We start from the raw sequence: 13,272 nt of genomic DNA, 5'->3' as shown, positions 1-13,272 counted from the left end.
TGGTGCAGCCATTTTGGAAAACAGTTTGGCAGTCCCTCAAGATGTTAAAGTTACCATATGACCCAGAAATTCCACTCCAGGTACCCAAGAGAAATGAAAACACACAACTGTGCAAACACTTGTACATGAATGTTCACAGTAGCATTATTCATAATAGTCAAAAAAAGAAACAACCCAAATGTCCAACAACTGATAAATGGAGAAACAGAAGGAGGTATATCCATACAATGGATGAAAAGGAACGAAGTACTGATACGTGCTACAAAGTAGATGAACTTGCAAGTATTATGCTAAGTAAAAGAAGCCAGTCATAAAAGGTCACATATTGTACAATAATATTTCTGTGAAATGTCCAGAACAGGCAAATCCATAGAGATTGAAAGTAGATTCGTGGGTATCTAGGGTCTGGGGATGGGTGGCACGGGCATGACTGCTCATGTGTACTGTGTATGGGGTTTCTTTGCGGCGTAATGGAAATCTTCTAAAATTATATTATGATGATGGTTGGACAACCATGAGTGCACTAAAAAGTACTGAATTATTCATTTAAGAAGGGTAAATTTTATGGTATGTGCACCACATCTTAATAAAACTGTTAAAAAAAAAAAAGAATGCAAGCCTGACTGCCAAGATGCCCTGATTTTGAAAACTAAATGAACCAACACCTGACATTTGCTATTTCTCACGTGAAAGTGTGCATAACTGGGGGAGATGACTTCCAGTGGAGAAATCAGTAAAGACTACAGAATGAGGCATTTGAGCCCGAAAGGTTGGGAGCCTTCAACTGTGCCTTAAGAAATGAAATAGACTCGGCATATGTAGGAAGGTTACTGTTCTAGATGAAAGGAACAGTGTGAGTGAAGCTCCAGAGCTGAAAAGGCAGAATCAGGAAACACTGACCAACACCGTTTGAATTAAACAAAGAAAACCTACTGTATTTTTTTAACCATACTAACAAATACAGATATAAATAATTTTTGGATAACTTATATTGGAAGTGAAAAGGAAAAATACAAAACAGTTCATCGAGGTTCACTTTATAAGATATGCTGGTCGGCAACCTTTATTCTTGCAAGCAAAATCTATTGGTCATGGATGGCTTCCATTAAGAAATTAAACATGGATCTGGAGATGCTAGTAACACTTTTTTTAAAACATTAACTGAAAATTTAATGCTAGCACACCCATTTTCAGCCATCATCTGGTCTCTCTCTTTGGTTGGATGGCTGGTACAGGGTGGTCACAAGCCAGCCAGACTCAGACTAATAAAATGGCAGGTAGTGTTTCTAGTAGTAGACATTCACGGTCTCAGAGGAGAACCTCCACACGGCAGGTAGCCGGAACGATGACTGTCTTAGAGCCTTCGGTGGAGATGACTCATTTCAAGCCCAGGGCAAACCAGACATCCTTTTATAGAGAGATAGATTAAACAGCTTTTCAGATCCCCTCTTCTCTACAAACATGTATCAGCAAGCCTAATGTCCTATACGTTTTCTGCTTTTGGTTCTCTGCTCAAAAATCGTATGGGTCTCTATGTTGATTCACTAAAGGCAGCGATGAAGAATATATCTCATATTCTCATTGAATTCCTACCTCTACATAAGAGAATAAATTAAGGCATTCATTAAAGTAGGAATTAAGTAAGGATGAGTCCTGCTCTTTCAGAGACTGAATCCAGAGAGAGAACACAGATAGAGCCACCGGTTGAAAAGAAATTGGAAGGTAGCTGAAGAGATAATGAATGATAGTAAACCTCCAACCTGCAATCCTTGAGGTCTCTTGGGGGCTCCAGGCAGAAGGTCACGTGGGTGTTCCAGGAGCGCAGGCAAAGGTGGAGCGAGGAGCAGTGGGACCTGTAGGCGGAGGCTGAGAACAAAAGAATATGGCCTCTTCCAATCAGTCTTTGTGGGAGCAGAGGTGTATGTGAGCACATGTGTTGGTGTGTGTGTAGGTGTAGGACGTGTGCGTGTGTGTGTGTGGAGGGTGTCAACGGAACACCATAATATCCTTTGTATTGCTTAGGGTTTCTAAGAAGCATGATGTGGCTGGAGATTCTGCTGCTGCTGCTGCGTCTGTGACCAACATCACAACTGCCTCTCCTGCCACTAACAGTGATAACTTCCACTAATGGGCCACCAAAGCCCGGTGCCTCCCACACATCATCTCTGAGCATCCTCACAGCCACCAGCCGATGCTGGCTGTAAAAACCCAATTCACAACTAAGAAACATGAGATCCCTGGTCTCCCACAGCCATGGGTTGGAATTCACCCCCAGCGATGCCAGACACCAAAACCCGACTCCATCCAGGGCACCGGGACATGGTGACAGAAGGGTTTACTGAGTTCTTTGATACTGGAGAAGTGAAGGGGACCCTCAGCTGGGAAAGGCTTGAAGAGGGCATATTAGGATGGGAAATCTGCAGTGAAGTAATTTTGTTTTATTTATTCCATGTTTGAGTTCCATAGCTGGGCCAGTGGCTTTTGAGAGTTCCTTCTTTCACGGTAGCTGAACTGCCCAGAGTACATGATAGGGAAAGAGGAAGCAGGGAGGCAAGTCCTCCTCAACCTCCCAAATGAGAGAAAGATGGTTTTTCCTGACACACACAGACAGGCACCTGGGGCTATCTGGGGATGGAGCCCCCAGGCAGGCTGATTTGAAATGCTTCCAAGCAGATATCATGCTTCAAAGAGTTGGCCCCTGTGGGGCAGGAGCTGAACCTGAGTGTGGGAAGGGGATGAGAGGGCTGGAACTCAGGCTGTTCTCCCATCCCCCAGGCCCGAGACGATTTGTTTAACCCCTCAGGGGTGCTGTGTGCCTTCCTTGTAGAGGTGGTTTGTGGCTTAGTGAAGCGATATTTATAGAGTGCTCTGTGATTCTTGGGCGAACATTCGTTTTATAAATGAATGATCAAATTTATTAGCAATGAGTAACTAATCCGTCTACATTTATTTTGTTGATAATACAAATTTACAAGGTTTTAATTGCCAGTTTTAAAACCCCAAAAACCCATATATAAATACATCGGTAATAAAATATCTTCTCACTGTGCGCTTGACTTCTGTAGTTACGTCAGGGCTTATGAGGAGGGTCTGAAGGAGGTTACAGATGTAATCACAAACCTTGCCTAAAAGGATTCAGGGCCAGAAACAGTCTAATTCAAACCTAGTTGGTTGTAATTTCATGAGTTTTAATTGAAATGCTCCTACTGATAATAATTATTAATAATTTTCTTTATAGTGCTTATTAATGTTAATAATCATCTTTTATTTCTACTGTTATCTCATGTAATGCCCCATGACCTTGCTGCTCTGAGTGTGGCCCCCAGACAGCAGCATCGTGTCACCTGGTAGCTTGTCAGAAATGCAGGATCTCAGGCCTCATCCCAGACTTACCAAGTCTGAACTCACGTCATAACAAGATCCCAGGCAATTTGTGTGCACATCTAAGTTTGCTGTCTGCTACATCCTGAGGTGGTTATAGCCTCTCCCGTTTCATAGTCAAAGAAACTGAGCTTCAGAGGAGTTCAGTGCACTGCCCACAGTCCCAGGGTCAAGCTGGATTTGAATCTGGCCCGTTGTACTCAAAGTGCTCAGCCATGAGCCAGATGCTGCAGGTGTGCAGAGTCCACACAAGCGTCCAGAAGCGTGGACTTGTGAGGACAGTGATGACAGTTCTGGGCCCCTAAAGTAGTGACTTCACTGGGCTCTGGTCCATGGGTTGTATTCTCAGCTCTTTGTACCTTCATCCTTTAGACCTGGTGTGGGGGAAGCTTGTGATGTCCAGTCTCTGTGCCATGCACCTCAGAGAGACCAAGAGACTTCTCCAGGTTGGGACCAAGGGTGGTCTCACATAACACGTTCCTTCAGTGGTAGAAATGACAGTTGACTTATTGCTTAAGAAAAATAACCTATTTTAGAACAGTGATTTGAATCCCAGAAAGTCAGAGAGTGTCTGAGGCCAAAGTGGAGTGGTATATTCATTAACAGCAATTTAACAAATACAGACAGTTCTCCGTATCCACAGATGCGGGACCCACGCATACAGAGGGCAGACTCTGGGATTTCAGCATCCATGGACTTTGGTATCCAGGGCAGGTCCTGGAAGCAATCCCTCATGGATACAAGGGGTGACTGTATTTAATGAGTGTTTACTATGTGTCAGAAATTATCCTGAACGCTATGAATAGAGTGAGGCACAAAGAGGAAAAAGTTTAACGAGTAAGATGATTTCAGCCAGGCCTGGATACAAAAGGAAGTCAAATAACTTCTCTGCCTTCAAGTTTGAGCTGATGGATGCAAATGTCAACTAGAGCAAGACTCATGCAAATTACCCAAAGTACTTGCACTGTCTCACTATTTCCCTTTATTATGGTGGCCATAACTTAATCTGCTGTCACCCTGAATGCATCTACTTTATCTAAGACAAGAGGTCTCCATTTGTTGGGCTGAGCACCTTTGATGTTGGCCAGGCTCAGAATCTAAGCATGAAGAGAAAGAACAGATATTGGGGTACATGGAGCCTGGCCTATTGGGCATCTCCCCTGCAAAGTACTCTTCTAGCATTGTACTCAGCAACTCCCAGACTCAGTTTGCCCAGCTGGCAAGTAGGTAGGTAAATATCCTCTTTACTGATGCAAAAAATATACGACTTGGGTGACCAGAAAATATACGGGTGTTTTAGGAAGTCAATGGGTCGGTATTCCTGCACAGATCTCTGCTTTCTGAAATCTCTGGCAGAACTTTTGAAAAAATAATCCTCTCCTTCTGCACTTTATTGAAATCATTCAGAGTACCTTCTGAGACCAGGGCCTTCCAAATTTATGATCTGTCACCTGGAACTTTCCCCTAAGGGCAAAGTTCCTCAGCAAGGATCACCCTTCATTGAGTGCCATTTTCAAAGAGTTGCATGGGGCTGGAGGAAGAAAGTCACTCTCCCAGTGGAACCACAGACAATGCGATTTACACAGGCCAAACCTCATCCAAAGCTCTGAAAACTGCTCCTAGAGGTTGTCTGAGGAGGGGGGCAGACAGACAAAGACCCTTCACAATTGCCCTTTGTTTCTAATTTTATTAGAAATTACCTTAGGATTATTGAATGAATAGGCATTTAGGGATATAGTTTCATCTTTCTGGGTGTCCCCTTATTAGATTCCTGGAGACTAAACCAAACCCAGGCCACCCAAAGAACACAACGTGGATGCCTGGGTCACTTCCTGGATCTGCACTTTCACAGACTTAAAACAGTCACTAGTCACAGTTGCTGGATTCGAAAATGGGCAAGTCAAGCGGGATCCCTGCCCTCAAAGTGTCTTGGATAAGACAGTTGATGGACAGTGAGGATGACCAGTGCCCCACATTTCAAACATGGATATCTGGTCTACCCTTGTGTACGGGGGTTCATTCTGCATGTACATGGATTTCCTGGAAAAGGGAGTTATTGGGACAAGGTAGATGCCACAAAAGGTGTCTAAGAATATGGTTTAGAATTTCTCACCACAAAGAAAGAATTGTGTGTGTGTCTTTTCTTTCTCTAGCAGTGACAAGACATTGTCCCTACTCCCAGTAGAGCTTATATCACATTAGGTAAGAGAAGTGGCATAAAAACAAAAAATAACATTGCGAAATGTGGTAATTTCTAGGAAATGACCATGATACTGTTTTCATGGATGTTTCCTTTTTTACTGAAAGTTGCAACTTCCGTGTATGTAAAATTCCCAATAAGTCCAAGTCTTCAGAGAAAGAATAAGCTCAGAGGAATAGGGGCATCAGTTTGACAGAAAAGAAGGTAGTTGAGTGAGTGATCCAGGAAGATCTCTTTGAAGAGGTGGCAGTTTGGTTGTGACCTGAAGAATCAGGTCTTAGTCAGGAGGGTCATGGGCAGCAGACTCACAGGTCGACAACAAAATGTGTGAAGGCCTTAAGTGGGGCCAAGACCTGGATGTTTTCCAAGACTTGAAAGAAGGTCAGTGAAGCTGCAGTGCATTGCAGGGACAGAGAGGAGAATGAACTGAGCTGGTTTTGGAAAGGAAGGGAAGGGTTAGATCACGCCGGTTATGTGGCCCTTCAGTGAGACATTGACATGATTTGTTTTAAGTTTTAACAGCAGCCCTCTGGTGGTTATATGGGTGGCAGAGCTTAGGGAGCACTTCAAAAGCTCCTGAAAGGGTTGAGACCAACAATGGCCCAGGTCCATAATGATGGAGCTGAAGAGAAGCAATTCTGGGCATTAGAGTTCATAGAGTTTCTTGAGTGGTTAGATATTAGTGGGTTTTTCAAGGATGTTACCAGGTTTTTAGCTTGAGGTCTTGAGTGGATATGCAGATCAATTTACTAAGGTTAGCTAAGATTGCAGGAAGACCTCGTTTTGAGGGGGGAGAGGAAAAATAATAACTGAGGAACCATCACCCTGGAGGTATGACTATGCAGAAAAGCTGCCCTCACCAAGATGTTACTGTTGCTCTGTTTTGGGTCATCAGGAAAATTCCACCCTAAGTGATTATTGATGCCTGCCATGACCACAGCTGGGGAAGTTATGGCACAGTTTTTAGATATTTGCCATTCCTGCCTTACCAGTTATAGGACAATGCCCAGCTCACAGGGCTCAGCCTGTTGGCAGATCTGTGTTGAAGCCCTTGCCAGGTACTGTTCTAGACACTGTCAAGGCATGTTGAATGACTAATTGACAAGAACCAATTGCAATGTTTTCCTTCAAGTTTTCATGCAAGCATCCTCAATGGAGAAAAAAGGATTTTGTTTCTTTTAGAGTAGTGAATGTCTCCTCTTCTTAGATGGTATACAGATGTCCTCAGGTGGGAAGTCTAGGGTTTACTCTAGAATCTGAAGTTTTATACACATGGCAACTTCTAGTTGAATGGGACAGCCATGAAAATTTGCAACAAGAGGATAAATATTCTATCCACAATTTTTTTTCACCATTTTAATATATGACTAAAAAAAAAAGTCTTGATTTTTACTCTTTGAAGGTCTTAGCTGTGGACTACTAAGGGTATGGCTCTTTTGATGAGAACAGGACCTCAATTCCAGAGTTCGTTTCAAATAACATCGGGTCCAAGGCCAAGTGCCTTGTGTCACTGGCTGGTCAAACCAAACTGAGAGTGCCCATTACAGAAAGACCTTTATTGCATTTTATCTCTTTAAAGCAGCAACCCTTCTTGGCAGCTGGAGCTGCCTTCTCTGGATCCAGGTAGTGGCTGTAAAGGAGGCTCAGGTTTCTGGTCAATCGGAACACAGGTGGGGCTGGCCTGTGGACACCAGCAGCCTCCTGGCCTGGGCTAAATAGGGGTTTAGTGGACCTCCTTGGGAACTGTCAGGGAAAAAAAAAATCCACTCTTGGAGTAGGAAGAAATAAATTCAGAATCAAGGAAGGGAGAGGCAGCTTATAGTAATAGTCTCTTATCTCTGTACCGTGCGCTGCGGCTCACAAAATATATACATTATTCTATTTGGTTCCCCCTCCAAGAAATATTGTGTGTTATATAATGTTATCCTCATTTTACAGTTTTGGAGACCCAGGCTTACAAAAAGAAAGTGACTTGACCAAAGCCACAGACTAAGAAACAGGACTTAAATTCAGGTCTGACTTCAAGTCTAACCTTCAAGGGCAAGCTTTAAGGAAAGTAGAAGGAACAAAAATTTATTGCAGTTTACGTTGTGCCAGCACAGTGCAGTCCTGGGGTTCAGAGAAGAATTAAATATTGCTTACAACTTCACTTGTCATAGCTGATGTTACTTAAGGCATGATGTTTAAAACAAACAAACAAACAAACAAATAAATATAAACCAGTGTCTCAGGGATTGAAATGGATACTGGAATTAACACGTGGCCTCTTTCCCATTTAGTGAAAATGCGAGAATGATTTAGAACAGGGGTCAGCAAACTACAGCCCACGGGCCCAATCTGGCCTCCTGCCTGTTTTTATAAATCACAGCTTATTGGAACACAGCCACGCCCATTCGTTTGTAGTGTCTACAGCTGCTTTCGTGCTTCAGTGTCAGAACTGAGTAGTTGCAACAGAGACCCAAGCAGCCTAAAAAGTTTACTATCTGGCCCTTTACAGAAGAAAAACTGCTGACCCCTGATTTAGAAAACATCTCATCTTGACTTGAATCGTGGACTCATTCTTTAAAGGCCTTTTAAAATAGGAATTACAGTGAGGGGTAGATTACATACTGGCTAAAAATATAAATTTAGTATTTAAAGTACCTGGATAAGATCTCTGGATGTCCTCTGAACATGAAGTGAGGGATATCTGGGGCACCACATACACGTTTGAGGACAGCGTAAGAGAGAAGTTATCTACAAGGTATCTACTAGTGTCACCTGCCATGGATGGAACAAGGGAGCAAGGCTGTTGCTACAGACTGTTTATATCCCCGACGAAATCCTAATCCCCCGTGTGATGGTGTTTGGAGGCAAGGCCTTTGGGAGGTGATTAGGTCACAAGAGAGGAGCCTGCATGAATGGGATCAGTGCCCTTATAAAAGAGACCCCAGAGAGCTCCCTCTGCCATGTGAGGACACAGTGAGAAGACTGCCGTCAATGAACCAACAAGTGGGCTCTCACCAGACACTAAAATCTGCCATAGTTTGACCTTGGACTTCCCACCCTCCAGAACTTTGAGAAATAAATGTTTGTTGTTTGATCCACACAGTCTATGGTATCTTGTTACAGCAGCCCGGAGAGACCAAGACAGGAGTGTGTCATTCAGGCCTGGTTAACCGTATAGAAACAACCCGTATATATTGGTTCTTACCTTTCTTTCTCACATCCCAGGCCAGTGTGGGGGAAGCACTATGCTCCACAGAGTGATGCACGGACCTAGTCGCTTTCATCGTGTGGCTCTACCATCCTCCAGGGCCTCAGAGACCTCGACTGGGTCCTATGCAGGCAGCCAGCAGGAAGCAGAGGAAGAAACGTGGGGAACAGAGCAGGAGATTTTAGGGGGCATTTTTGGAAGTGGCACACATCCCTTCTGCCCACATTCTGTGAAATTGGGAAATGCACTTTAGAAGCGTACTAAAGACGAAGGAAGGAGGGATATTGTGAAGAACCAACCAGATTCTGCCTAATGATCTATGGGGATCAGATAAAGTGTTTGAAGTTTACAAGCTCCTGGGCCAGAGTCTCCATCCTTTCTCCTTTCCTCCCTCCCTGCTTTTCCTCCTTCCCTCCCTACTTCCCTCCCTTTTTATTTGTTTATAGTCTTACGTGTAGAGCGCAGTCCTTGGTCATGATGTCTACAAAAGAAACGTAAAGAACTAGTCCTTGTCCTGTGATCCGTGTTTCTCATTCCACCTAAATTGATAAAGGGAAAAATTAGAAACCAATAAATGCAGGAATCCTGCTCCCACCACAGCAACAGTGATGGAAGGGGGAGCTTGGACACCAGGCTCGAAAGCAGAAAGGATTGGGAACATTTGGCTTGTGCATGTGTGAGTTTAAAGCGGTATTTAATTAAAAAGTTGCAAGCTCATGAAACAAAGGCTTTTGTTTGGCTCTCCCTCGTATAATCCCAGTTTCTAGGAAACAATAACTTGTGATTTATGGGTTCCCTTTTTACAGAAGTATGGAAGTTATATGTAGCTCATGTTCAAATGAGAAAAAAAATTCCATGATGGTAACTTATTATCTGTCTGGCTAAAAAAGGACAAAGGACAAATCCTGGAACATCTTTCTTTGCCATTTCATATTTATGACACATCCTGTTGGTAAAACGTTATTCTCAAGGCAGGCTCTGGAGTTTATTATTTTTGTCTTCTCATTCTTCATGACTGCATCATTTTTTAAAAATGCCAGGCCAGATGGAGGCTTTCTTCCTTTTGGGTCAGGGGTGGAGAAGAGACTGTGTGAAACCGTGGATCGTGGATCCTATAGCGTGCGACTCACTTTTAAGAGGAAGAGGGTTGTGTCACAATTCATGGGCTTTGCATGACCTTGTTGGAGTTTATGCTGAGGAATGCTCCAGTTGGGAGGATAGAGTGTTGTAGAGGTACTCTGAGCTCCTCGGAGAGTCACTTTACCACTTTGTGGCTATTTCACCATCTGAAATTATTTTTAGTGACGTTAGTCACTGTGTATTGTCTGCATCTCCTTCAATGAACCTGTGTGAGCCTCTGATAGCCTGGCTCATCCACTGATGCCTCCCCAGTGCCTAAAATAGAGCTTGGCACATCATACGCCATCTGTCATATTAGGGGAGAGGGAGAAGGAATGAATGAAGGAGTGAGGGCATAGCGGTAGGGGATAGATGACAGGCACTTCCTATCTACCTACACCACCATGTCTAGAGTTGAAGAGGGATGTACCCTAAGACTTCATGCCTCCCCTTGGCCAAGACCAGTCACCTCCCATTGATTGGGGTCCATGGATTTGTCTGCACTAATCACTCTGGAAAATTTCCACCAGTGACAAAATGGTGTCCCATTGACTGAAACACTGGTGAGGGGAAGCATCAGTAAATTCCTAATTTGTCTCTCGGAGAGAAAGTACCTTGGTTGTTTGTTTAGAGGCCTTTATTACTGTAATCCAATTCTAGTCTAAGGACATTGGGTCTCTTTCTTGGAGTGCTGTGGGGAAGGAAATATTTTCAGAAAAATATTTGTTCTTCCAGATTTCACTTACGAGATTTCCTTCTTAATAGGAACCAAATCAATAAGATGCCTGAGAACAAACATTTCACTACTCTCCCAGCTGCTTCTAAGGATATTAATTCATCCCGGCACTGAGCTGGTTTCTGGGACTCAGACATGGAATGAAAATCTTTTCTTGTTCCTGGGAGTTGGTGAGGTTCTGCTTGGCCTCCCTGTGCTCACTCCTAGATGTGGGTTACCAGCTCAATCCATGGCAGGAGGCCTCCTGCTTGGAGGAATTTCAACACATACCAGCTGTAGGACCTTGGGCGGAATTCTTAACCTATGATGTCAGTTTTCTCATCTAGAAAATGAGGATAATGGTAGCTTTGAACCTGGTAGGTTGCTGAGAGAATTAGGTAAGGTAGTGCTCTGTGAAGGGCTTAGCATAACATGCAGCACATAGTAGGAGACTTGCCCATGTTATTTACTGTTGCCATATTTATTATTACTCCAGCTACATGAGGAATCCCAAGGATGGCTGGATTTTATACAGACTGTTTTAGAAGAAGTTGAAGTATCACATCGTAGGATGAACTAGATAAACTAGGGTATCTTCAACCCATAGAGTCTATGTCTCTCTGGTTTTTCTGTCTCACTTTAGTCACAAGTTAACTAAAAATTATGCAACTTAAAAATTCCTTTTCCTGGAAAGTCTGAACAGTCATGACTTCTTACATCTATTACACCAAATGGCCTTACTGCAAATCTCAGCAATTTAGAGTGTCATCATGGTCTAAAAGGAGGACAACAGATCTAGTGCATGGCAGCTGACGCCCCACATCCAAAGCACAGAGCAGACGTTACTAATGAATCAGGGCACCAGTTCTGCCAAGCCTAGACTCAGTCATGCATCTGAGCACATCACTCCAGACTCTCTCTCAGCTGACTAGATAACGACACATGTTTCCTTCCTAAGGCAGGAGGCCATGAGAAGTACAGGCTCTGGTTCTGGTTGAACCACTTACCAGCTATAGGGCATTTAACTTCATTTTTCTATATTATAAAGCTTATGTTTTACTAAAGCTCAAATAAACATTTTTGCATCCTCCTTACATTGGGAGAGTGACACGAGGGGACAAAGTTTTATAGCAACTTAACTCACAAGCAAGTGGCCTTTAAGCTCCAGAGAGAACTGGCTCAGCATCCACCTCATGACTTACATGTCTGTTCTTCAGACCCCCAAAATGTTTGTGACTTCCAGTGCAGGTCTCTTGTTCACAATCACATTTGTCTCAAAACTGCTGCTTCCACTTAATGTTACCTCATGTCTGCTGCCCCATGTGGGGTACACTGACTGGCTAAGGATCCTTCCTAGCCTTTTTTCTAGACGTACACTCTCCTCCCACAGCACATGACCTTTGTGAATATAGTAAGTTTGGGCAGATGGAGGTGGGTTTGGATGTTGGCCATTCCTGTTCTAGAAATCCATTTGGCTACTTTATGGCTACCATTGATGTATTTTTTCTATCCTTCCATCCCCTCTCCTCCTTTTCCCTCCTTCTTTCACTTCTTTTTTAAAAACTCACTGCACCACCTCTCCAAGTTCTCTGGCTCCTTCACATATCCTTTGTGCCTTCTCTTCTCTCCACTTAACTGTCTCAGTCCTTTCTTGGGCACAACTACAAAAGTCAGAATCTTCCCATTTGAAATTCAGTCCTACTTCAGACCTGCCCCCTTTCTCCAGATCCTGACTTAAGCTCTATCTTCTCATACCCAAGTAATACCTCATGGTACTTGGTAGTAACAGCCCCTTCTCTAAGAAGAATTTTGGTAACAGTTATTAAAATTATGTACACGTGTCCTGGTGTGTGCTTACATGTTTCCTTCTAATATCCTATCCATTCTCCCATTCTTCCTATTAATAAGGACCGTGAGTTTTAGCTTGCTCATTACCACCTGGTAAAAAACAAACAAACAGAAAAACAAACCTGCTTCCTCTAGTTTACCTTGTAGCTATTGGCAGCCAAGCAACTAAACTGGGATTTACACAGCAGTATTGTGTGGGATTTGTAGGAAGTCTCCAAAAAGGGAGAAAAGGTCTCTTTAATGCTCTTTAGAATGCTAATGAGATGGTTAGAACTCCAGAAGCCCTCTTGTACCATGAGGACAAGGGCCCACCCTAGGAATGATGGAATATTGCCTGATGACTTTGTCTAGGTGCCTAGACTCTCTAGCTTCCAATTTCTTATCTATTTGAAAATAAAACGTCCTTCTTTTTAAGCTCCTTTTAGTCAAGCTTCACTGTTATATTAGAACACAATTCATTGTTTTTAAAGCTTATGTCTTCATGCCTCTCTCAAAGTTTACTCCAAAGCGTCTATGAGAGGCATCCCTCCTACACACACTCTTTTTTATTTCTAAGGCTGAATGGGGGAAGCTCTATCATAACAGACAGATGGGTTGAATGTGAGCCCCTTGCTTTCAAATGGTAGAACAGAGGTGCTCTGGTAGGGCACAGGGACATGGATGCCATTGAGACTCGTCTACCCTGAGCTAAACTGCTGACCCAGGCCAAATAGATTCAGACGGCTTCCAGAAGACAGTAGCAGGCAGGGCATTCCAGCACTAATGTCAACCTTATAAAGAAGACAAATGAATGTGGTACCAGGGAAGGCAGTG

At 43.4% G+C, this 13,272-nt stretch overlaps 1 long non-coding RNA gene across 1 annotated transcript in view; it reads right to left on the bottom strand.

Annotated features, from left to right (window-relative positions):
* The window catches only part of LOC137233116 (uncharacterized), a 70,089-nt gene that overhangs the window by 48,695 nt on the left and 8,122 nt on the right, over positions 1-13,272 (bottom strand). The window contains exons 3-5 of the long non-coding RNA XR_010947302.1: positions 9,230-9,316; positions 8,775-8,900; positions 1,761-1,866 (exon numbers count right to left, since the gene is read on the bottom strand). This is a non-coding gene — a long non-coding RNA (uncharacterized lncRNA). The remainder of the gene's footprint in view (positions 1-1,760; positions 1,867-8,774; positions 8,901-9,229; positions 9,317-13,272) is intronic.

The sequence above is a fragment of the Pseudorca crassidens genome, chromosome 10 (genome assembly GCF_039906515.1).
Source record: "Pseudorca crassidens isolate mPseCra1 chromosome 10, mPseCra1.hap1, whole genome shotgun sequence".
Taxonomy (NCBI): domain Eukaryota; kingdom Metazoa; phylum Chordata; class Mammalia; order Artiodactyla; family Delphinidae; genus Pseudorca; species Pseudorca crassidens.
This window is presented reverse-complemented; position numbering and strand designations above follow the sequence as displayed.